Source organism: Pinus tabuliformis, chromosome X (genome assembly GCF_031772625.1).
Source record: "Pinus tabuliformis cultivar Carrire ecotype Pingquan chromosome X, CPIR1, whole genome shotgun sequence".
In the NCBI taxonomy this organism is placed as follows: Eukaryota; Viridiplantae; Streptophyta; class Pinopsida; order Pinales; family Pinaceae; genus Pinus; species Pinus tabuliformis.
In genome coordinates this window covers 1,334,024,687-1,334,049,686 of record NC_142308.1, presented here as the reverse complement: position 1 = coordinate 1,334,049,686, position 25,000 = coordinate 1,334,024,687, and positions in this window count along the sequence as shown.

Genomic DNA, 25,000 nt, shown 5'->3' with positions numbered 1-25,000 from the left:
TCTAGGGATCTACATACATATATATTTTCATAAGGAAATGTAAAAGTTATCCACATATATAAACAAAACCATTAAAACAAGACTTGTTAATCATGTTGTTCAGCAAAGGTTGATTCCACAAGCACTAGTTCTTTGGCACTCATCCTCGGCATCTCGGTCTAGACCAAGATACAAGGCAGGTGCCTCTAAATTATGCCAAGTCAAACATCTTGTTTGTGCAGTTGAAACTGCACCTTTTGGAATTCTTGTTTGTAATTCAGCATGCCTTGGACACTAACAACCATGGCCACCAAGATCTACTCCATAGCCTTACCAAGCAAGTTTTTCATCAACCAATACATGTATAGGGTTTTCTTGAATTGAGTGAGTCTTCCCCTTGTGTTTCTAGGGTCTAGGACAAGGGTTCTCCAATCCTCCATTTCCATGTTCATCTCCCTCTCATGTTTCACTTCCTCTTCCAAATCCTCTAAGGCTTTACACATTTCTTCATTTTTTCCTTCATGATATGCTACTGCCACTTCACAAATTAACATGTCCATAGATTTCCTACCTCTACGACCCTTAGACGGGCTTAGTTCTGTGTCCTTCCTGTTCGTTTTGGACCTCCTTCCATAAACACAGGTCTTTGTAGGATGTTCCATGGTTTCTCTCGCTCAACTCTATTCATTACAACGAAGCGTTAACCAAATACAATTTTACATAATACACCAGGGGGATTGCACACAGGTTTTACCATTAGAGTGTGCCAACCTGCCTTCATCATATTTTCCCCTACCAATGGCAGTTCATGTCCCTTTGAGGTTGCAGGTCATTTCCCCAGATGGGGCCAAACCACAACCAACACCAAGAATTTTTGGCCACAGACACCTCCTCTTAGCCTCAATTTGGTCAGCTTCCATTCCCCAGTTCCAACTCCCAGCCAACCTAGACTAGCATACACTTTCTCCTCTATCTAGGATATAGAAAGAGGCCCCAACCCAATCGTCCACCCATCCATGAGCCCCATGATGCCATCATCACCACTCTACACTCCATAGCCAATGCTAATCCCTAGCTAGACTTCCTGCCCATAATTTTCGACCTTCTCCCTCGTGCTGAGATTTCTACCCTCCTCCCTGCAACTATGCTTAGACCTAAAGCAAGGGCTGCTACACAGAATGCATATGAACTAGAAAATTCTACCCCATTTTCTACCTTCCTAGATTTACTAGATGGACTCCTACGAACTGCACAACTAGGCCCTTAGTGAAAATCCCAAAATTCCCATGCAGGAGAGGAGAACTTAAAAGAAAAGAGAAATGGAGAGAGTACCAAACAGGTGTGAGAGACTCTACCTTCCTAGAGTCTGAGCACATGCCACCACCCTACACCACCAGCTCTTCCAACGCTGCTCAATTTTGTGATTCTCACCCCTAGTTCCTCCCCTCTCCCTCCAACAAAAACTAGAGTAGATCAACATTACGAGAGGAGATATATTTGAGTACATACGCTTGAACCTCCACACACAGTCGATATGCTTGAAGTTGTTGATGGTGTTGTAGAACGAGTATGTTGCACCAGTGTCCCTGTCCACCAATAATCTGAACAACACCAACCTTCCCTTCTTCACTGCTACTAAAGCCAACGTTGTTTTTACTCCCACTGCCACCTTTCCCATATTCATTGCATGCCATCATGCAAGGGGCCATCGCACCCATTACCTAAAGCATGTGGGGGAAGTGGTACTGTACTCTAAGGTACTGACCATTACTCCCTTGCTTGAGTGCTCAACTGCTAGCTCGCACCCTGATCAGGGTTTGGATCAACGATTTTTAATACTAGAGCCCTCGTTAATAAAACTTTCAAATGTTGAAAGGCTTCTTCACATTCAAGTTTCAAATCAAACTTTTTACCCCTTTTTGGCATAGAAGTAATTCGATATGTGATTATGGAAAACCCATTGATAAACCTCCTGTAATACCAATCAAGAGCCATAAACAACCTAACTTCGGTAACAATTTTCAGAGCTAGCCATCCTCTAATAACCTTAATTTTCTTTTGGTCCACAACTATCCCATCTTTTGAAATAATGTGACCCAAACACTGTATTTTTCCCTGATAAAACGAATATTTTCTCAATTTAGCGCAAATAGATCAACCAAATGGTACTACAACAAATTCATAATGCCCATAATGAGTTCAAAATGTCATTTTACTGATATCTTATTCCTTAATCCCTAACTAGTGATACACATATCATAAAACAATTTTGGAAAATACCTTTGCTCCACGCAGTTGATCAAGGAGATCATCAATCCTCAGTAGTGGGTATTTAATTTTATTAGTAACTTTATTTAGTTATTGGAAGTCAATACACAACCGAAATGTGTCATATTTCTTTTTAACAAAGGGAACCATAGAACGCAAAGGTAATAAACTGGGACATATATATCCCTTATTTAGTAATTCCTCCAGTTTTATGTTTAATTCTTGAAACTCCAGAGTACCCATCATATATGATGTTTTACATACTGGGATTGATCATGGCACTAGGTCAATAGAAAAATATAATTCTCTCGTCAGAGGTAATCCGAGTATTTCTGCAAATACATCAGGGAATTCCTGGAGCACTCGGTAATTTTCTATATTAATTTATTTGTCCATATTCGTCTCCTCCAAACGAGCTAGAAGGATCTAACATCCTTTCTTAAAATTCCTTTTTAATTGCATGGATGATAGCTCTCTAATGGATATTAGTCTAGTAATTCCTTGGACCTATTTATGCTCTCCCTCATCATCAATATAATTGAAAGAATTAATGTAGAAATCAAGTGTTTCATGGTTCCTTTCCAACCAATCCATGCCAATAAAGAAATCGTAGGCACCCATTGGAAATACATTCAAGTCAATTGTTTTTTTGGGCCCTTCAATTAGGTAATTTCTAATAAATTATGGAACCTTTCTCTTCATACATGTAGCTATATGTACTAACCTTTGTTTGGAATATTTAACTTTCTACAAACTAAAATTTCAACTAGATTCGTATTAATGTAGCTATGGATAGCTCCGGGATAAATTAAGATAGAGATGGAATGCTTGTTTATCTTACCTTCAACCTCTATCATATGATCTTGATGCTGCACTTGTTCATTACCCAAGGCTCCATAAATTCTTGGCATGCTTTTTCCCAACTCATCCAGAATAGTTGTTATCTACATGTTATTCATAGTTATAACGTTCTCTGCCTTATCGAGACAATCTTTGAACCAATTATCTCCTTTACAACCCTAACATTTAATACGTGGAGTTTGGTATCCTTTTTACTGAAAAATTCCCCCTTTCTAGCTAGTTAGAAGTTTGGGTCGTCTGTAGGTTCATTTGAAAATTACTTTTAACTCGGAAGGGTTTGTAACCATTCTTTCTTTGCTCCATAAAATTCATATTTTTATTTTCGAAATCCTTTTTTAACACAGTTCTATTTTACTCTATTCATAATTTTTTTTTTCTTTCCTCATGGATACCTCTAAGGTTTTGGTTTCATCATATTTTATCCTGCCCACATAAAGAGATGGCAATCCACTAATGTTCCTTCCCATTTTAACCTTTTCATCTTTAATAAAATGGATGTAACTCAATAATTCAACAAATCTCTGGACATAGTCTTCCATGGTCATGTATCCTAGTTGTAGCTGAAAGAAATTGTGCATATTTTGCTCATACTATTGTTGTAATACACATTTCCTTTCAAAACGCTTCTTGAATTTCCTCCAAGTTATCCACCTTTCATCGAAATGTTTTACTGCCTTGAGTTTCTCCCACTAGAGTTTATCCTTACCCTTTAGATGATATATGGTCACTCTCACCTCTAAATTCAAATAGTAATTGAACAGTTGAAGATATTTTATCATCTCCAACAACAAGGTTTCTACTTCTTCCCCTTTCTTATTTTCTCCACCAAAAGTAGGTGGCTTAATTTTTCTCAACTCCCCTTACAAATTTTCTCTGTCTAGTTTTTTTGTTGACTTCTTTACTAGTGACATATTAGGGCTGCTACTATGCTCCAATGTGGAATAGCCCCTTTTCCTAGTCCTACTTACTATGTGGTGGTACCGATGGGCATCACTTTTGGAATGTCTCAAACTCCCAGTGACCCTTTATCTAGTTTTGCCACTTTGCACATTTTCTAACCTTGACTCGATCAGCTAGCCCAATTATCTCTAAATTTTGTTTATACTTTTCATAATTTGATTATTACTCTGTTGTATTTATTTCATCAAATTTTGATTGTTAGCTTTGTAGCTGAGCACTTCTAGTTTGAGACTTTTGACGGTTTCTTTCAAATCTTCATCCTTTGGTAGATCTATTCCATGACCAATAGATTTAGTTTCATTATTACATAAGACCATTTTTATAGACCGAAATTATTCCTCATCATTGTAAGGTCCTTGGGAATATTTTTGACTCGTGTCTGCCAATAGGAAAATTTCCTTGAAATTTCACCTATATCTTGGCTTACAAATTTCACCCAAAATTCTTGTTGAGTTCAAAAAACCGGGTTTACTAGGTTGTTTCCCTCATTAATATATTTTTATTGACTATATACTTGTGTTATTCTAATACCCGATATGAACCATCATAAAGTTTGCAGCCTCCTTAACTGTTCTGTTCCTTGAAAATTTCATGTAGATTTCCTTGAAATATTTGCAAAAGTTTTGGCCACAAACCACATTTTTGGGTGCATGGTTCTTCTTCTTGGGATTAACTTTATAGCGACTGGCCATATGCCCTAATCCAATTTATGAGCTGTAATTTATGACCTTTTGAAGGTTAACTGATTTTCCCAATCCTTTCATGCTTAAAAATTTAAATTATATTTGTACTCAACAAACCTGTACTACTTGGTAACTAACTACACTTTGGAAATATAGGCTCTTTTTCCTGCTTCCTGTGATTTTGTTGTAGTGGATGCAACACCCTCCAAAATTTTGGCCTACACTCAAATTTTGAAGTCTACTATGGATCCTATGATATGCCAATACTTAGTAACTTATTATTCAACTAATGAATTCAAACTCCCTTCTTGGATCTCGAAAGTCGTTCACACTTTTACCTATATATAGAAAGTGTCATCTTGGGACATGGGAATTATCACATATCATGCAAAGGGGAGTTCTGGTTTTCTTCAATGGTAAAACTTTGTGAAAATGAGTTTTTATTATCATATAGACATGTTTCACACTCATTTCCAAAGTCTCACACACTGTTACACAAGTTTCGTCAGTATCCTCACAAAGTCTATCGTCAGAGCCACACTTTTCGTAAGTCACCACAAAGGTTGTTACATTAAGAGAAGTATGTTTTCATATGTTTTGGATGATCTATGTTTGTATCACTAAGTGTCCAAGTGTGTGGTCACATTTAAGTTATATCATTGTTCACATCGGTTCCACTGATCTCACACTTAGCCAAATTCCAAGGATTTCTAGCAACCTACCATCATCTAGCCTTCCTAAACTGTGCACTTCACATTGGAAACCCTCAAACATTTTCCTTGCCTACTCCCTTGGCCTCCAAAACTGTGCAGATGCTTCCTCTAGTGTCCTACCTGCAACTAGAGCTCACTGCCTCCAAAAAATGCAGAGTTCTATTCCTCAAGCCTCTTAGCTACCCAGTCCCCCTTGCCTCCTGAAACTATGCAGTTTTTCCTCCCAGTGTCCCATCTAGTAACAACTACTTCCTGCTTGAACTGCACATTTTTTTCCCTTAGTGGGCACTGCACAATTCTGTTCCTCTACGGGCACTGTGCAATTTTTCCCCCAGTGAGGACTATGAAAAAATTTCCCTCAATTTGACCTAAGTTGTGCACTGTATAGTCTAGGTGATTTATATTGACCCTTGGCTTCTTGAAATTCAAAATTGTGTGGTCATTGGGCCTTCTCCCCTGACCTACTACTCAGTCTTGACCCTGTTCATGAATCCAAGCTCTCTATCTTAGGCTAGGGGTTTTAAGATTGATGTCATCTCATCATGAGTGAGTCACATATGAAAATAATATCTTGCACCATGGAAAGATGATGAAGAAGAAGGACATGCTAGATGAAACTTAAGGAGCCCATGAGAAAAAATAATCATGATATAATAATACCAAAGAACCCTGGGGTATGAGAGAAGATTGAAGATCAGGACTGCATGAAGACTCCATCTGATTCATAACACTTTCGAGGGAAGATACAAAAAACAAAGCACATATTTCGTGAAGTCAAAATGCACCTCTTAGTGTAGTATGAAGGACATCTTATTATTTTCATATCACTATGTCTTAAATGATTGATATGGTTGCAAACACTGAAATTTATTCCATGGGTTTTCGCTAAGTGATTCGTTCCCTTTCACAAGATAGGAAAGATGTTGTGTTTTTGCAAGAAGGTTGTGGTACTTATGCATAATATAATTTTGGTAGTTTCAAGGGCTTATCTTTATGTTTATGAGCTATCCTAACCATGTAAACACCTATCACACTCATTCACAAAGTTTTGAACGTTGTCACACAAGTGTTTTCATGGTCATCGTAAAGTCTACCTTAGGTGTTGCACTTATTGTAACTAGTCAATAAGCAGGCACACACAAGTGAAATTGTTGTTCATGTTTCATGGATGATCAATGTTGTTGAGTCATCAAGCATTCTATGTGTTAGGACACTATAGAAGCTTAATCACTTCACCTATCATTCTCACTAGTCATACACTTAGCCTTTTCTGAAGAATCTCCCTGGCCCTTCAACATGGCTTCACTCAATGTGACGAGACTACGCATTATGCAGTTCTAGTTAGTAGGTTGTGACCTTGATGCTTGGATATGCACAATGCACAATTATTTCCCACTAGGGAAGCTTCATTATGAAATTCTTGACCCCAAGACCGAATCTTCATCTCCATAATTGCATAATCTTCTGAGATAACCTGGCCTAAACTGCACATTGCGCAAGCACAAGAAACAAGATGCCTCCATGTGCCCCTAAAATACGTAATCCCATAGGGCACCAGTCTGAAATTAGACTAAAAAATATGCAGAGGCTTCTTAGATTGGCAACTCCCTCAACCTGACCCACTGTCTCCCAAATCTATGCAAAATTCAGTCAGTCTTCCTCTCCAGAATTGTGCAGAAATATTCCATAGTGGCCCCTCCTTCAGTTGGACTCACTCATCTCAAAAAATGCACAGAAGATAGCCTATGAGACTAGCTTGGACTACACATTGTGCAGTTCCAAGCCTCAAGCCTAAGACCTGACTACTAGGGACTATGAAACACATAGTCATTGAGCCTTCCTCTCTGACCTGCAACTCAATTTTGGCTTAGCCTTTTGACGTTAAATGAACCATCTTAGGCTAGGAGGTTTTGGGTTAATGTGATCTCATCATGAGTGTTGTAGATATAGGAACTTGGTGGGATGATGAACAAGGAAATGAAGGAGGAAGACATGCAAAGGAAATTACTGTAGTTAAGCATGTAAGTTGATCACTCCCTTTCCAGTCCCGATGTGGATGCCTCCTTGCGATGGTTGTAAAACCGGGAAATATGAAAATAAAATATTGAGTCCATATTCTCATTCTTCTTCTACTTTTCATGATTCAGATTCAATGGAGGAAATTCCAGAATGCCTCACAAAGCCTATGGTGAATAATCACTCCTCTATTTCGAAATATGATGTCACTTTTCATAACTCTAGTCTCAAAGCTAATCTAGGTTTTTGTTATCCTTTATCATCTACATATATTGACTCTTTCTACCATGAACCACTTGATCAATTTGATCCACCATATGGTTCTTCACATTCTCTTTACTCTCAAGCTATTGGCTCAAATTGTGAATAGGTACAAAGCATTCACATTATGCAGGTAGAGGAGCATAAAGGTGAATATGCTTTCAATATTTTGTTTCTTTTTCAAAATCTTCCATGTCAAAATAATGAGTTTCCACACTTGGATTATTCTCAATGTGCTAAAATGGGTAGACAATCTAATCCAATCAATTCTTTCAATCAACCTCCAGCCTTGGGCAATAATAATTCTAATGACGATGAATTTGTTGTTGTATGTTGTGACAAATTCCCAAGCACATCACATGATCTTTCGGTTTCCCACGAAGATTTTAATTTAGGTCTAGAATCTCATTCAATCAAAGAATATTTTCATAATGAAACTTCCTCTTCACCTCACTATCCCTTGTGTCCTACCATTTGTAATGCATCTACTTGTGACAAAGATACTCAATTCTCTTTAGCTTCTTTGTTCGATTAGTTATCCCCTCGATTAACACAAGGCAATGAGGCTATCCATGGTGAAATTGAACATAGTTAAATCATAGAGAACCCTTCCCACCCCTCATCATATCTTCTCTTTTATGAGGATAGCTCTTCAAATCATATTTCTCATGAGATCTCATTGATGCATTTATATTTTAATTTACGATCAGAAGAGTCTTCCAAATTGAGTAATCTAATTGTTGAAGCTGAAAAATACGGTGAAACCTATGACAGAGATGGTGTAGGAATTTACAGGGTAAGTTCCTCAGACAGAACACCAAAGGACACCGCTCACAACCAGATCGCAGATCAATACACCAGTATCTTTGACATGGTTAAAACCCTCAAAGAGGGAAACAGTCCACAGCCTAAGCCAATGCGGCCACTTCAGGCAATTTATTAATAAAAGAATGAAAATTTACATATGCTTCTCTCATAGACGGATTACCCTACAAATGACCCTCCATGCGCTTAAATAGAAATCATGGACCAATCGGGTGTCAAGCCACGAATCAAGTGTCTGTAATACCGAGGAGAGAATGAACCGTCGGATCACTACATATCGTGACCGTCGGATTGTAAGTTACAAAATGTACAAGGTAAAGAAACACACTTTACCTAACTCTATACGTAACTCTATACTAGACCAAGTTGTACTTAACTATTTCCTATGTGTCGGAATATCCTAACATCCCCCCTTAAGAACAAATTGGGATAGGATTGAAGGATTTACAAATATGACACAATAGGAGAAGGAAGGAGGCACTAGAGCCTATCCCCCCTTAGTGACAACTTCCTGAACTCCAACCATAAATCGAAGTTTAGTGAACTGCGCCTCTGTGAGAGCCTTTGTAAAGATGTCTGCAACTTGATCATCTGTTGAACAATATTTCACTTCAAGAACATGGTCATGAATGAGCTTTCTGATGAAGTGCATGTGCAGTTCAATGTGTTTTCTGCGCTGATGTTGGACTGGATCTTTGCATAGCTGAATGGCACTTTGATTATCACACCAAAGTGTAGTCGGATGTTGCTGCTGAAAGCCAAACTCTGACAGGATCTGACGAGGCCACAAGGCTTCCTTACTAGCTTCTACGACACCACGATATTTTTCTTCTACTGAAGAAAGAGAAATGGCACCTTGTTTCTTGCAAGCCCATGTAATAGGTCCTGAACCAAGAGTGAACACATAACCTGCAGTAGACTTCCGATCATCAGGGTCACCAACCCAATCGAAATCAGTGAAACCAACCAATAGAGGAGATGCTTCGGCACTGTAATGAATCCCAAACTGAACTGTACCTCGAACATAACGTAGTATTCTTTTAACTGCTTTCCAATGACTTTCACGTGGGTTTTGCATAAACCGAGCAAGAAGGCCAACAGCAAAGGAAAGGTCAGGACGAGTATGGGTTAGATACAAAAGTTTTCCTACAAGTTGATGGTATAAGGTAGTATCAACTTCAGGAGTTGTACAAGTGACTAAAAGTTTGACTCCAGACTGAAAGGGAGAAGGGGCTGGCGTACAGTCTTCCATGTGAAAATGGCATAGAATATCATAGGCATACTTGGACTGGGAAAGGGAAATACCCTCCTTGGATTGCAAGACTTGAAGACTGAGAAAATAATGTAAGTGTCCTAAGTCTGTCATTTCAAATTTCTTTTTAAGGCTGGACTTCACATGGTTTATAAGGTTGGGATCACCACCGGTAAGGATAAGATCATCAACATAAAGAACAAGAATGATAAGAGACTTGCCCACTTTCTTGGTGTAGACAGTATTGTCAGAATGACACCTAGAAAAGCCAGATTCTAAAAGAAAGCTATCCATTTTGGCATACCAGGCTCGAGGAGCTTGCTTGAGACCATAAAGGGATTTCTTAAGCCGACATACAAGGCTGGAGTCTGTTTTTATGAAGCCAATGGGTTGTTCCATGTAGATTTCTTCATGCAAGTCCCCATGCAAGAAGGCAAATTTAACATCCATCTGATGGACTTCCCATTTGAATGAGGCAGCAAGGGAAAGAACAAGGTGGATATAGTTCATTTTGGCAACAGGGGAGAAGGTTTCAGTGTAGTCAATGCCGTCAACCTGTGAAAAACCTTTAGCAACAAGACGAGCTTTATGTTTATCAACTTTCCCATCTGGTCCATACTTGGTTCTGTAAACCCATTTGCATCTAACAAGTTTTCGTCCCTTTGGTAGAGGAACAAGATCCCATGTATCATTTGCCAGTAATGAATGATATTCTTCATTCATAGCTGCTTCCCAATCTGGATGGCCTGAAGCTTCTGCAAAGGTGTCAGGATCATAATTTACTGGAGCTTGAGCCAGTAAAGAAGAGGCTCTGTCAAACTGAGAACGTGTGCGTCGCTGATTTGTAGGATCACCGGCAAGATCACCTGCTGCATCTCGAGTAGCACGAACCCATTTTGGAAGCTGAGGAGCTGAAGGAGGATCCTGAGATGGTGGGGGAGGATTGTCATCCTCACTTTCATCATCTGAAGAAGAAATGTTTTCAAAAGTAGAAGAGATAGGGAGAGGTGGCACATCCGCCGGACTAGGCTCGCAGGCCAATATATTTTCATCAAATTTTACATCTCTTCTAATGATAACATTTTTGGACTTAAATGGAATAAGTCTATAGCCTTTGACATCTTCAGAATATCCAAAAAAAGTACATTTTTCACTCTTAGGTTCTAAAGCTTTATGCTTTTCATCTGGAATATGGGCCCACACTTCACTTCCAAAAACACGAAAGTGACTTACATCTGGTTTGATTGAGCTCCATGCTTCTTCTGGAGTGATATTCTTTAAAACCTTAGTAGGAGTGCGATTTATTATGTAATTTGCACAGTTAATTGCTTATGCCCAAAAACTAAGACGAAGTCCTTTAGATTGTAGCATACAATTAGCCATTTCCTTTAAGGTGCGATTCTTCCTTTCAGCTACACCATTTTGTTGTGGAGTATATGGAACAATATGTTGCATTTGAATTCCATTCTCAATGCAAAAGTTGATGAATGTGTTTTTAACATATTCTCCGCCATTATTAGATCTTAGCTTAAGAATTTGATGTCTAGATTATTTTTCAACAAAGGCCTTGAAGGCCAAAAATGTGTTAAATACTTCACTCTTGAGTTTTAAGAAGTATACCCAAGTGCATCTGGAGAAATCATCAATGAATGTTAAGAAATACTTGCAGCCAGAGAATGAAACAACTGGAAGTGGACCACATAAATCACTATGCACAAGCTGTAAAGGGGCTGAGGCATGCCAAGAGGCACGTTTTTCAAAACTGTCCCGATGATGTTTTCTGAGTACACATCCGGAACAAACACCATCTCTGCAAGATACCATAGGAAGACCTGTCACCATATTTTATTTACATAGATGCTGAAGCGAGCGATAGTTTAAGTGACCAAATTGCTCATGCCAAAGTTTGCTCACTTCATCGTTATGAGCAACAAATACTGAGGGAAGATTTGATGACCCAAAGTTGTGAAACTTATACAACCTTGTAGAATCATCAGCAATGCCAGTAGCTAAAATCTATTTAGGATCTCTTAGGTCCTTAATTACAACATCGTGAGGTGAAAATTCAACGATTTTACCTTCACCTGAATGGGTTATCTGATATACAGATATAAGGTTGCAGGATAAGGTTGGAACACATAATACATCATTAAACTGACCATTGTCTAGATGAACAGTTCCAGTCCCTACAACACTAAGAGATCTATCATCACCAACATATATATTTTTGGTGTTACAATCATTTAAAGAAGAAAACATGGCTTTGTTTTTGGCCATGTGATAAGAAGCTCCAGAATCAATGAGCCACTCATGAGAATGAGAAGAAGAAGATACATTTAGTGCATAGCCAGACCGACATGCTTGACAACCGCATGTAGAAAGTTCCATTCCTGAAGATGAAGTTGAAGTTGAAGATTGATCCAAATGGATGTTATGCTTCTTGATTGCTGCTTCCAAGGCTTCCATCTTCTTAAAGCATTTGGATTCTAAGTGGCCATCTCGATTACAAAAGTTGCAATGTCTATCAGTCTTCTTCCCTTTATTTTTATTTGTCTTATCATTTTGTTGAAATGATTTTTATTTTGAGGCTAAAATTGCTTAGGACCCTTGTTTGGTTTAGGACCATTCTTTTTAGGATATGACTTCTTAGGATTCTTTGGTTGCTACTGGGTGGCTAATGCTTTCTTCGAAGAGTTTCCAAGATTAAGAAGACCAAGGTGTAAGAGTTTTTCTTGTTCTCTTATTAAAGAATCACAAAAAGAGTCAAAGGAAGGGGACTTGTAGTCTGTTCCTTGATAAACGAAGGCTTCTCTTGTAGAATGGAAGGTGGAAACAAACACAGAGTAGGCTGGTCCCAACTTAGTAAGAATGGAATAGATAAGGTTACTATCTTCTTTCTTAACCTTAACACCTTCCAAGAGATATCTAAGGGTCTTGAACTTGGACAAGAAATCTTCAATGCAAGAAAAATTATTAGGGTCCAATGTAAGCAACTCATTTTCAAGTTGATGGGCTCTAAGTTCATTTTTAATCTCAAAAACATTATTGATTTGTTTCATTGCTTCATCAGGAGTATCAATATGGAATCTAAGATCTGGAGAAATAGACATCCATATCAACCCACGTGCTTGATCTTGCCTATTTTCCCATTTAGCAGCCTTATCTTCATCCTTCAGTTTCTTTTCTTGGCCTGAGGCTATTCTGAAGAGACCTTTACTTCTAAGTAAATCCTCAATGTAGGACAACCATTGGAAGTAGTTGGTGCTGTCAAGGGTAACTTGGTATTGACTTTCCATTTCAACAGAAACTGAGGCTAAATATGCTGAAACTAAGTGTTCCAATGGATAGATCTCGAAAAATTAGGCTGGTTTAAATAAAACGGCTCTGAAAACGGCTTCCAGATGAAGAAGTTATGGCTTTTTAAAAAAACGTTGTTGAAGTCGCCGATGAAGTGCAGGAATGTGTGGAAATGAAAAATCCGCCCGCAAAAATGGTGATTTGAACCCAAGACCTCTACTCTCTTAAAATAGCTTTGAATCAATTGAGCTATACAAAAAAATTGAGAGAGAGAGAGAGACAGAGAGAGAGGGGGGGGATTTATGCTTTGGGTTGCGTGCTTGCTTTGAGAAAGCTCTTTTTCCCTACAAAACAAAAAACACAAAACCCAACACGGACATGCAAAGAAAACGAACCTTATGGTTCGAAGTTAGCTTTAGCCGAAAAACTAAATATTTTCAAAAATGAACCTTGCGGGCTCAAAGTTAGCTTTAGCCGAAAACTAAATATTTTCCTCAATGTTTCTGATTTTCCAAGATCACACTAAGGCGCAGGGAAAAGAGCATACGCATGAGAAAAATCCTTCCTTTCTGTTTCTGATTTGCCCAGATCGCACAGAGTCATAGGGCAAAGAGAATATGTAGAAATGAAAGGTGTAGATCTGGTAATAAAAAAGGCTAAATAAACCGAAATCGAAATAAACAGAGAGAAAATAACTGTAAACTGCAAATAAACACTGTATACCTCCAGATCTTAAAAATGACGCAGCTAGGGCTACCGGAAACCTTTTCGCGTGAAATGAAAGGGGTTCCTCACTGGAATAGATGCTCCCAACACAATAGAGTAGTCCTCTCGGCCCGAAAGTAGTCAGAAACAGTAGATCTGGGAAACAACAATTAGATGCAGTTCTACCGGCTTCAGATTTGGATCACCAACGGATGCGGCCCTCAAATAGCTCTGATACCATGTAGGAATTTATAGGGTAAGTTCCTCAGATAGAACACCAAAGGACACCGCTCACAACTAGATCGCAAATCAATACACTAGTATTTTTGACGTGGTTAAAACCCTCAAAGATGGAAACAGTCCACGGCCTGAGCCAACATGACCACTTCAGGCAATTTATTAATAAAAGAATGAAAATTTACATATGCTTCTCTCATAGACGGATTACCCTACAAATGACCCTCCATGCGCTTTAAATAAAAATCATGGACCAATCGAGTGTCAAGCCACGGATCAAGTGTCGGTAATACTGAGGAGAGAATGAACCGTCGGATCACTACATATCGTGACCGTCAGATTGTAAGTTACAAAATGTACAAGGTAAAGAAACACACTTTACCTAACTCTATACTAGACCAAGTTGTACTTAACTATTTCCTATGTGTCGGAATATCCTAACAGATGGCTGCCATCTGGTGAATAGTTTTGAAATCAGCAACAACAACTATCCTAAAATTGTGCATGATCTAGTTCAAGCTTCAAAACATGATTCTAAAATCTTGGAAAATTTCTAGATCTTTCAGGGAGTTGAGGCACTTAAAATTTTCTTGATGGTTATGTTAGGATCTTGTGACTTTGGTAAGCCCCCTGAACTAAGTCAGATTTGGTTTCCCTCACATGATACTTCTATTTGCATGGTTTCATTTAGTCTAAATATATTTCTCAAATATTTTTGGTATCTTATATGTAATTTTTCAAACTCTCGAGATTTTAATTATGATCGGACTTAAGAATCTTTTTTGGTTCATTCATCTTCATGGAAATCTCTTGCATCAAACTTGGGTTGGGAATGCACATCTCTCATAGATTCATGGAATTGTGAAGTTGATCATCTCAGGGACTATCTTTTCACAAAATAATCATGCTTATTGGATTTAACCCTTAATTGTAAGCTCCTAGGTCTTCTTTCGAATTTGATGTTGCAAATATGTCCTCACATCGCACCAGAAATCCTCTTCAGTGGTAATGAATGCACAACATGTCACACGAATCAGGTTCTTCTTCATTCACCATGTCCAAACTAGTCTCATGAATCAATGGTGCTAGCATCCTTTTTAAACTCTTATGATTATTATGATACTTGTAAAATCTATGACCAGTTGTAGGAAGGTGGTGTGTAATATTTGGCTCTCAAGGAACTTGGTTTGATTGTTCAAATCATTCGTGAGATTGTTCAAATCGATATTTATTCATTTATTACAAATTGGGAATCTGACACTTCAATCTTCTCATCTAACCATTTCTCTACCTTTGGTGATTGTCATTCAACTTATGATTTCCCATCAGCACCTTGAATGACATTTGTTTCCCACCCCTTGATCTTCATTGTTCAACATCTCTGTATTCAAAGTTTTGTCAAGTAGGTGAGGCACTTCAGCCTTCGCTAATGGTTATGGGAGGTCCTCACTATATTGACATGACTACTGAGTATGATCATATATAATTTTCCTCACATGATTCCCATCGTGATCCCACTCTTCTAATTAAAAATTCACCCTTTCTAATATTTTGGGGTTTTCAAGAGGGCCATCATGAATTTTACGATCTAATCGCTGAATGGCTAGAACAATTTTATGGGGAAATCTCTATATCAAAAACTAAGTTTTGATATTTCCTCACACTTAGTAAGGAGCTCAGTGTATATTAAGACACATCCGCAAGAAGCTTTCGAGGTTTTTTGAAAAATGACATTCATCAAAAGGGTAAGCATGTAGATTGGATGAAAGTAGTGATTGTGACAAACCTTTCTACCCATAGGCAAAACCTTCCTTTTTTTGTGCAAGTTTTTAAAGTTTTTATATCTTTAGTTGCACATCACCTTATATCTATTTTAATTGTTCATATCTTTGTGGATGTAGGTCAGGAATGACTACAGTGGCTTAAGTGGAAGTTTCATTATATGTGACTCCGACCTTTTAGCTGTTAGGTTAGGAGTAAGAGTATATGTGTCCTAGTTTTACCTTTCTTTCACTCATTTTGCACTCGTTCCCTGTAGTCTATCCTTGTTTTATTATTCTGGTTCTACATCATCTTTCATTTATCCATTTTGTTTTCTTGTCTCTTGTTATGTTTCCTTCTTGTGTGTTTTCTTTCTTCTCATCTTGTTTTCTTTCTTGTTAAGTTTCTACTTTTGTTTTCATCATGAAAATAATTGTTGTGCCTAGACCTGTTTTGGCTTCTTAATATGTGTGTGGCTGAACTACAACATGTTTTGTTATACTTCATCATTTGTCTACCCATCTGTTCGTCTTCCTTGTATTGATTAAATATTTGCACCAATGAAGTTCCGATAGAAAATATGATTCATCCTAAGGAGATTTTTGGTCCAACCATGAACACATGTCTAGTTTGGAAACCTCATTTGTATACTCACATTTTCTGGTTTGGTTTTCTCAAGCTTATCCAACTAGTAGAATCGAATACTAGGAACATCTAAATGAGCAAACCTAAATTGAAGGTATCTATACAATTATCTGAAGGAACAACCTCTTTTACTCTCAATAAGTCGAGATCCCTCTTCTACCTCAAAATAAATAAGTGCCAATGCACAGTTCTCTTTAAATAAATAAATAAACATGGAAGAAGAGAAAGGCTTCCTATGGAGAGAGGTGAAGCAATAAAATCCATTGGGTACTATTCAGGCTTGCTAGTAGTAGAGCAATGTTTGTGTTCTTGTGTGACTCCTTCGGGGTACTGTCCAACCTACTGGTAGTGGAGCAACACCAAAGATGAAAATTATACTATCAAAATCTTAAGATCGCTAGATACACTAGTCTTCTCAACTCGAAACATTGTGATTATGTTCAATCTTATGCTATGTTCAAATGAGAAGGTATAGACGGGAACATATTTGTTCGCGGGGAAAGTGGGAAGGCCAAGGTAATCTGCACAATGAATCAATTCTCTCTGAAGAACCAAGGCCCTGCACGAAAGGAGTTAACCAAAATGGATAAGTTGGATTGTACCAGTGTGTCACCAAGTGTTGTAGCAGCTCCAACACTCTCCAAACATTTGGCCTACACTCAAATTTTGGAGCCTATTGTGGATCCTATGATCATTCATTCCTTAGTCACTTAATTTTTAGTTGATGAATTCAATCTCCCTTCTTGGATCTCAAGAGTCATTCACAGTTTAACTTTATATAGCTAGTGCCAACTTCATGCTTTGGAAATTATCGTATATCATGAAAGGGGAGTTCTAGTTGGCTTCAAGGAGAAACCTTTGTGAAAAGGAGTTGTTCACATCATATAGACATGTTTCGCATTCATTTCCAAAGTCTCATGTACTATTACACAAGTGTTCTTAGTATCCTTACATAGTCTATCATTGAAGATGCACTTGGCATAAGCCGCCACAAAGTTTGTTTCATTAAATGAAGTATGTTTTCATATGTTATGGATGATCTACGTTGTATTACTAAGTGTCCAAGTGTGTGGTCACTATTAGTGTTCACATTGGTTCCACTGATCCCACACTTAGCCAAATTCTGAGGATTCCTAGTAACGTAGCCTCATCCAGACTTCCTAAACTATGTACTTTGCATTTGTATCCCTCAGATATTTTCCTTGCTTGCTAGAACTGCACAATGTATAGAAATCCCATCCTCCCTTGTCCTCCAAAACCGTACAGATGCTTACTCCAGTGTCTTTCCCTTAGCTAGAGCTCATTTCCTCTAGAAATTCGCAATTATGTCCCTGAAGCCTCTCATCTCCCCAGTCCACCTTACCTCTTGAAACTACACAACTTGTCCTACTAGGGCCCCATCCCGTAGCAGCTATTACCTTATTGAACTCCTCAACTTTGTCCCTGAGTGGAAACTATGCACTTCTGTCCCTTAGTGGGCACTACATAATTTTTTCCCTTAGTGGGCACTGTGTAAATTTCACCCCAGTGAGGACTATGTAGAAATTTCCCTTAGTCTGACCTAAGCCATGCATTGTGCAGTCTTAGTGATCAAGCTTGACCCTTAGCTACTTGAACTGTGCAATTTTGTAGTCACCAATCCTTCTTCCCTAACTTTTCACTCACTCCCAACCCAATTCATGAATCCACTTGTTCTATCTTAGGCTAGGGGATTTCAAACTGATGTTGTTTCATCATGAGTGAGTTTCAAATGTGGATACTCTCTTACACCATGGAAAGATGATGAAGAAGGAGATGGAGAAGGAGGAAATGCTAGATGACACTTAAGGAGATGAGGAGAAAATATAATCATCAGATAAGAAAACCAAGGAACCATGGGTTATGATAGAAGATCAGAGATCAAGACTGCATGAAGAATCCATCTGATTCATATCCCTTTGGAGGGAAGGTACGAAAAAAAATCACATCTTTCATGAAGTTGAAATGAACCTCTTAGTGTAGTATGAAGGGAAAATTATCATTGTCATATCTTTATGTCTTCAATGACATGTATGTTTGCAAACAATGAAATTCATTCCACGTGTTTTCGCTAAGTGTTTCATTCCCTTTCATAGGATAGGCAAGGTGTCTTATTTTTGTATGCTAGTTGTCGCACTTATGCATAAGGTCATTCTGGTGGTTTCAAAGGTTCATCTTTGTGTTTAGGAGTTTTCCTAACCATTTAAGCACATGTCACACTCATTCTCAATGTTTTGAATGTTTCGCACAAGTGTCATCACGGTCATCGTAATGTCTACGTTAAGTGTCACACTTGTAGTAACTAGTCAAGAAGCAGGCACACATGAGTGAAGGTGTAGTTCATGTGTCATGGGTGATTAATTTTGTTGATTTTTCAAGTATTATAAGTGTTAGGACATAGTAAAAACTTCGTCACTTCACCTGTCAGTCTCATTGGTGTTAGTGTCAGTCTTTGCAGCCTTCCTCCAGTGATCAAATATGCTCTTACAAAGTGGTCTCAGAGTGTCAAGGTCAAAATTTTGTCATTTCAGTAAGTCTTCAAGCAAAATTTGGTCACTAGGCATTAGATCTAGGGTTTGCTTTTATTCCTATCAAAGTTGTCCAAATGTCAGTCCATGTCACCATTCAGCTGAGTGTACCATCATTCAGAGGGTTTTCATTATCATGTCAAGTTCCACTGGGTCATTTTACACCTTGTTCATGCTTCAGTTGCACCTAGGTAAGGTCATTTCCCTCTCCTAGGGTTTTGAAGGCAATTTCTCTTGGATGGTCAAATCATCGGAAAAACTTGTATCCTAATGTTGATACACCTTCCCATATCCTTAAAGTACCTTATCAAACACTTCCCATCACTGAGATCCCCCAAATTCCTCATTTTCGCAGAAACCCTAGTTTCTTGCTACAACCTGGCAATTTTCTAGGTTGGACCTGTGTTTTGCCTTTTTGGACCCCTTCCCCTCACTCAATATTTAAATTCCACTTTCCCCTTCTTCTTAACATCCCTCCCTACTTCCAATAATTTTTCTAAGAATTTAGAAGCCGCTTATCCCCTTCATTTCGCTTCATTTCGACAAATCTCTTGTTCCACACATCGGGATAGGTTTTACTCCAATGATGTTTCTGAGCGAAAAAAATGAATTTGGGAAAACTGAGAGATTTTTTTGTCAAAAATAATCCAAGGAAGAAAAACCTCCTTCACTTTTTACACAGGTGTCATGGTTTTAGAGAAATGTCAAAAATACAATTGCTTCCGGAGAATTGATGCACCTCTGAAGGGACCTTGGGAAAGTAAATTTTTCTCCTTTCTCGGTTAGCCAAATGACTTACTTGATGCATCAAATGATAACTAGACACAAATATATTTCCAATGAGCTATCTTGAGCACAATTTGGAGTTGAGAAAGGCATTCAAAAGTTGACTGTAATAGCACTCTGCCTTGAGGCAGCCTCATTTGGCACATTTTGACCAGTCTTGGGAGATTTGGTCTTTGACAGGGAAAATTAACTCCAAATTTAAAAATTCTGGTTGAGTTGAAAATTAGACTCAAATACATTTCCAACAAGCTATCCTACACCCAATTTGGAAACCTGGAAGGCCTCCAAAAGTCACCTGGAAAAAGGCGCGGTGCACAAGGGAGGCGCGGCACACTGGGAGAAAATTTCCAGTGTAAATTTACACTGGCGCAGCACATAGAGCTGCCAAGGCTGATTTTTTTTAAAAATTTGCTCCAATATTGCCCCAAAATGCATGGATTTCCATTGGTACAAGTAGGTTGAACTTATCTCATGGTTTTTCATCCAAGATTGATGGTTGTTGATGGTGTTTGATGAATGGTGAACTGTGTTAAAGAAAACAAACCCTATCTCTTCAAAATTTGCCAAGGAGATTGCTGATAGGGTTTTGTGTTGCAACTAATTATCCCCTAACCTCATCACTCCCTAATCCCATACTCTCCTTACTTCCCTTATTCCCCAAGTTAACATACCCGCAAAATTCACTAAGCCCATGCTCCCAATTCCCAAATCACTTATTCCTAAGTTCTATTATCCCTATTCCTAAACCCTACCATTCCCTATCACTCTCCTTCTCTCATTTCACTTGTAAAATCCTCAAATCCCAATTCCAAAACATAGTCAAGTGACTATCCTCACCTTCACTTGATTGAACCACATTGTTCTCACACTCCACTATACCCACTATCCCTATTCATCACAGTCCCTTCCTACTTGGCACATATTTGGCATTGAAATAAAGGGTACCAAATTCTCTTTTTCAACAAGTTACTAAACATATACCTTGCATGGAAATTATGGAGACAGACACTGAAACATCATATGAACAAGACAGTCATTTCCACCACTAAACTACATGCACCAAGAAGGCATCAAAAAGGCAAAAGAGGAAAAAAGAGCATGATCGACTCCGGGTATTGGCCAATGCAATCCTTGGCCCATGATAACACTTAATGAAGAAGCTCCAACCCAAATTTCATGAAATTTGGGGCCGTTTTGGTATTTTTGTAATTTTTTGTGCAAAAACAGGGTTTTTCTCCCTGTGCACCGCGCCACATGGCGCGCACTTACGATAGGAGGCTCCAAATGAAAAAGAGTTTATAGTTTTGGATTTTTCATGAAAGATTGTGATTGTTGGCGCATGGCCAAGAATTTTGGGCAAGTTTTGAGTCCTCAGGAGGTCAAAAACACCCAAAAAATGACCTTTCTGCCCCTAATTCCACACACAGAAAGCAGTCTTTGGCGATTGAGGTTTTGGAGGAGTAAATTTCCACCAAATTCAGAAATTCCACTTGTGTTGGAAAGTAGATAGGCAGGGATTTCCAAAAAGCACACTTGGGCTCAATTTGGACTTCAGAAAGTGCCTCAAAACCAGCTCCAAAGTGGTGCGACGCATACAGTTTTTGGCGTGACACACAGAAACCCAAAGGCCAAAATCACTCCCGCTTCACGAAATTTCAATTTACAATTTTCTCCAAGTGGGCCTGCTCATTTACAATACATTTTTCCCGGCATCAAAGGAAAATTTTAAAAAACATTTTTGGCTTCTATTCAAGTGGCCAAATGAAGGCGAACAACCACCCAAAAAATCTACGCTCATATTTGCTTTTTTCTAATTGGTCTTCATAGAAAATTAAATGTAACTTCTAATGGTTGGCTCTTCATTTCCTGGGTTGATCGAGTTTCTCATGGCAAAGCTTATTTATTGTATTGAGAGTCATTTTGTAAAGGGTTGGAATTTCTGGGAAACTGTGGGAGATAAACCCAGTCACTCACTGTACATTTTGACAGAGAATTAATGAAATATTGCAGCTCTAGTTCATGAGATTCCTGCGGTGTAAGTTTAGCAAATGTATCTTCTTTATTTTTCATATGTATTTCATTATGTTTCATATTTTCATTCATATTCATTTCCAGTGAAAGCTTTCTGAGTAAAAAAAGGTAAAATTCAGTGTACTGCTCTGCCTTGGGATAGTTTTCACGTTCTATGTTTTCTTCTGTTGAAAAGGATTCATGTATTTATGCCCTTTTCACACTCTTAAACAATCCCTCCACTTCATATTATTTCGAATCTAATTGCTATACTTTCTGCCTATCTTGCCTCACGAAATAATCTGCGTCTTTGAGTTAAATTCTCTACTCATGCTGTTCCTTGGCCCCACACATCCCAGAAAACTCAGTCATTCTTCAAAATACCTCCATAATATTTGTTTACCTAGCCTAAAGTCAGTATCCATTTTTGCGTCATCTGAGACCCTATTGTTTATTTTCCTGAGTGTGACCCAGAGAGAGCCCTCTCCTATTCTGGAAGGGCTAGCTACCAGACTGAGCGTGGTTTGTGGTTACCCTGAATTTTGCCTTCCTTCAGCCTAAGGCAGATTTGGGCACTAACAACTGGTCCTTCACTTAGCCTTTTTTGAAGAAGATCCCTGACCCTTCAACTTGGCTTCACCCAGCCTGCCTAGAATGCGCACTGTGTAGTTCCATTCACTAAGATGTGACCTTGACCCTTGGACCTATGAAATGCACATTTATTGTCCCCTAGGGCTATTGCATTGCATAATTCATGAGCTTAAGATCCAGCCTTCACCACCAAAATTACGTAATCTTTTTAGACAGCTTGACCTAAACTACATATTGCACAAGTGTTATACAACAAAATGAACTCCTCATCAACTAAGAGGTGAAAGACAGCATGACTGAAGCAAAGACCACAATTGCAAGCCTTGACTCCACACTAACACTGGTTGCACACTGAAAACATGCTTTATAAATCTTGTTACCAAGCCTAAGGTTGCATTAGTGACCTTGCTAACTCAAGTTGTTAGACCAGGGGCAGCGTTAGTGAAACTAAGGAAGTTTAGTGGGTCAAACCAATGAATTTTCTCTCAAATATCTAGATATTTATCCCTAAATATGCTTAATAAAAGCAAGGAAATTCCCAAAAATCAAACTATTTGGGGAAATTCCAATCTAAAAAAGAAGGCAAATGGGAAAGAGATGGAAAACAGGGAAAGTTCATTACTTTTGCCCTAATGAACTCTATGAGGAGCTTGGAAACTCTAACTCAATTGCTACATAAGCAGTGAGAGGGCCATTATGAAAGGGGTTAGAGCATTTGAAAGGATAGCCTACTAAGCCGTCGTGAACTATCACATACTTGAAGAAGTGAGCTAAAGGGGAGATAGAGAGAGAAGCAGAAGGGGAAAAGGAAAACTGATACAACATATGGTTGTAATCACTCTTCTGTTATTAATATAGAACTACAGTTCTGTTCCCTCCTCCATGGTGTCGGTAACCTTGTTCATTAAGTTGTTCATATGAAACTTGTTTAGATGAGTAGTTTAGTTATATGAAAATAGATGTCCATTGTGCATTCTTATATTAGCTTTCAAGATTGTATGTTGTGATTGTGTTTGCATTTCCTTTGTGTAGGAATTGAGTAAAATCTATCCAAATATATAAACAAAACCATTAAAACAAGACTTGCTAATCATGTTGTTCAACAGAAGCTGATTCCACAGGTGCTGGTTCTTTGGCACTCGTCCTCAGCATCTTGTTTTCGACCAAGATACAAGGCATGTGCCTCTCAATTATTCCAAGTCAAACATCTTGTTTGTGCAGTTGAAATTTCACCTTCTGGAATTCTTGTTTGTAATTCGACATGCCCTGGACAGTGACAACCATGCCCACCAAGATCTGCTCCATATCCTTACCCAACAGGTTTTTCATCAACTAGTACATGTAGAGGGTTTTCTTGAATTGACTAACTCTTCCCCTTGTGTTTCCAGGGTCTGGGACAAGGGTTCTCCAATCCTCCATTTCAATGTCCATATCCCTCTCCTGCTTCACTTCCTCTTCCCATTCCTCTAACGGTTTTTGAATTTCTTCATTTGTGCCTTTGTGATATGCTACTGCTACTTCACAAATTAACATGTCCACAAATTTCCTGCCTGTGCGACCCTCAGACGGGCTTGATTCCATGTCCTTCCTGTTCTTTTTGGGCCTCCTTCCACAACCATGGGTCTTTGCAGGACATGCCATGGTTTCTCTGGCCCAACTTTGTTCATTACAACAAATAGTTAACCATCTAAAATTTAATGTAATACACCAGGGGGATTCGACATAGGTTTTACCATTACAGTGTGCCAACTTGCCTTCACCATATCTTCCCCTATCAGTGGAATTTCCTAGCCCTTTGAGGTCGCAGGTCATTTCGCTAGATGGGGCCAACCCACAACCAACACCAACAGGTATTTTTGGCCATAGACATCTCCTATTATCCTCAATCTGGTCAGCTTCCGTTGCCCGGTCCCATGTTGGTAAGCGCTGCAATTTTCGAGCTCGCAACCAACCTAGACTAGCATACACTTTTCCCTCTGTCAAGGATACAAATGGAGGCCCCAACACAATCATCCACCCATCCCTGAGCCCCATGATGCTGCCGTCACCACTCTGCATTCCATAGCCAATGCCACTCCCTTGCTAGACTTCCTGCCCATAATTGTCAACCTTCTCCCTCGTGCCGAGATTTCTACCCTCCTCCCTATGACTACTCTTGGACCTAAAGTAAGGGCTACTACCCTGAATGCATATGAACTAGAAAATTGTACCCCAGTTTCTACCTTCCTAGATTTACTAGATGGACTCCTACGAACTGCACAACTAGGCCCTTAGTCCAAAGCCCGTAGAATTCCCATGCAGGAGAGGAGAACTTAAAAGAAAAGAGAAATGGAGAGAATACCAAGTGGGTGTGAGAGATTAACATAGGGCCAATTACATGCCACACCCTACACCACCATCTCTTCCAATGCTACTCAGTTTTGTGATTCTCACGCCTAATTCCTCCTTTCTCCCTCCAATGAAAACTAGAGCAGATCAACATTATGAGAGAGGAGAGATATCTGAGTACATACACTTGAACCTCCACACACGGTTGATATTCTTGAAGTTGTTAATGGCGTTGTAGAACTAGTTTGTTTCACCAGTATCCCTATGCTCCAACAA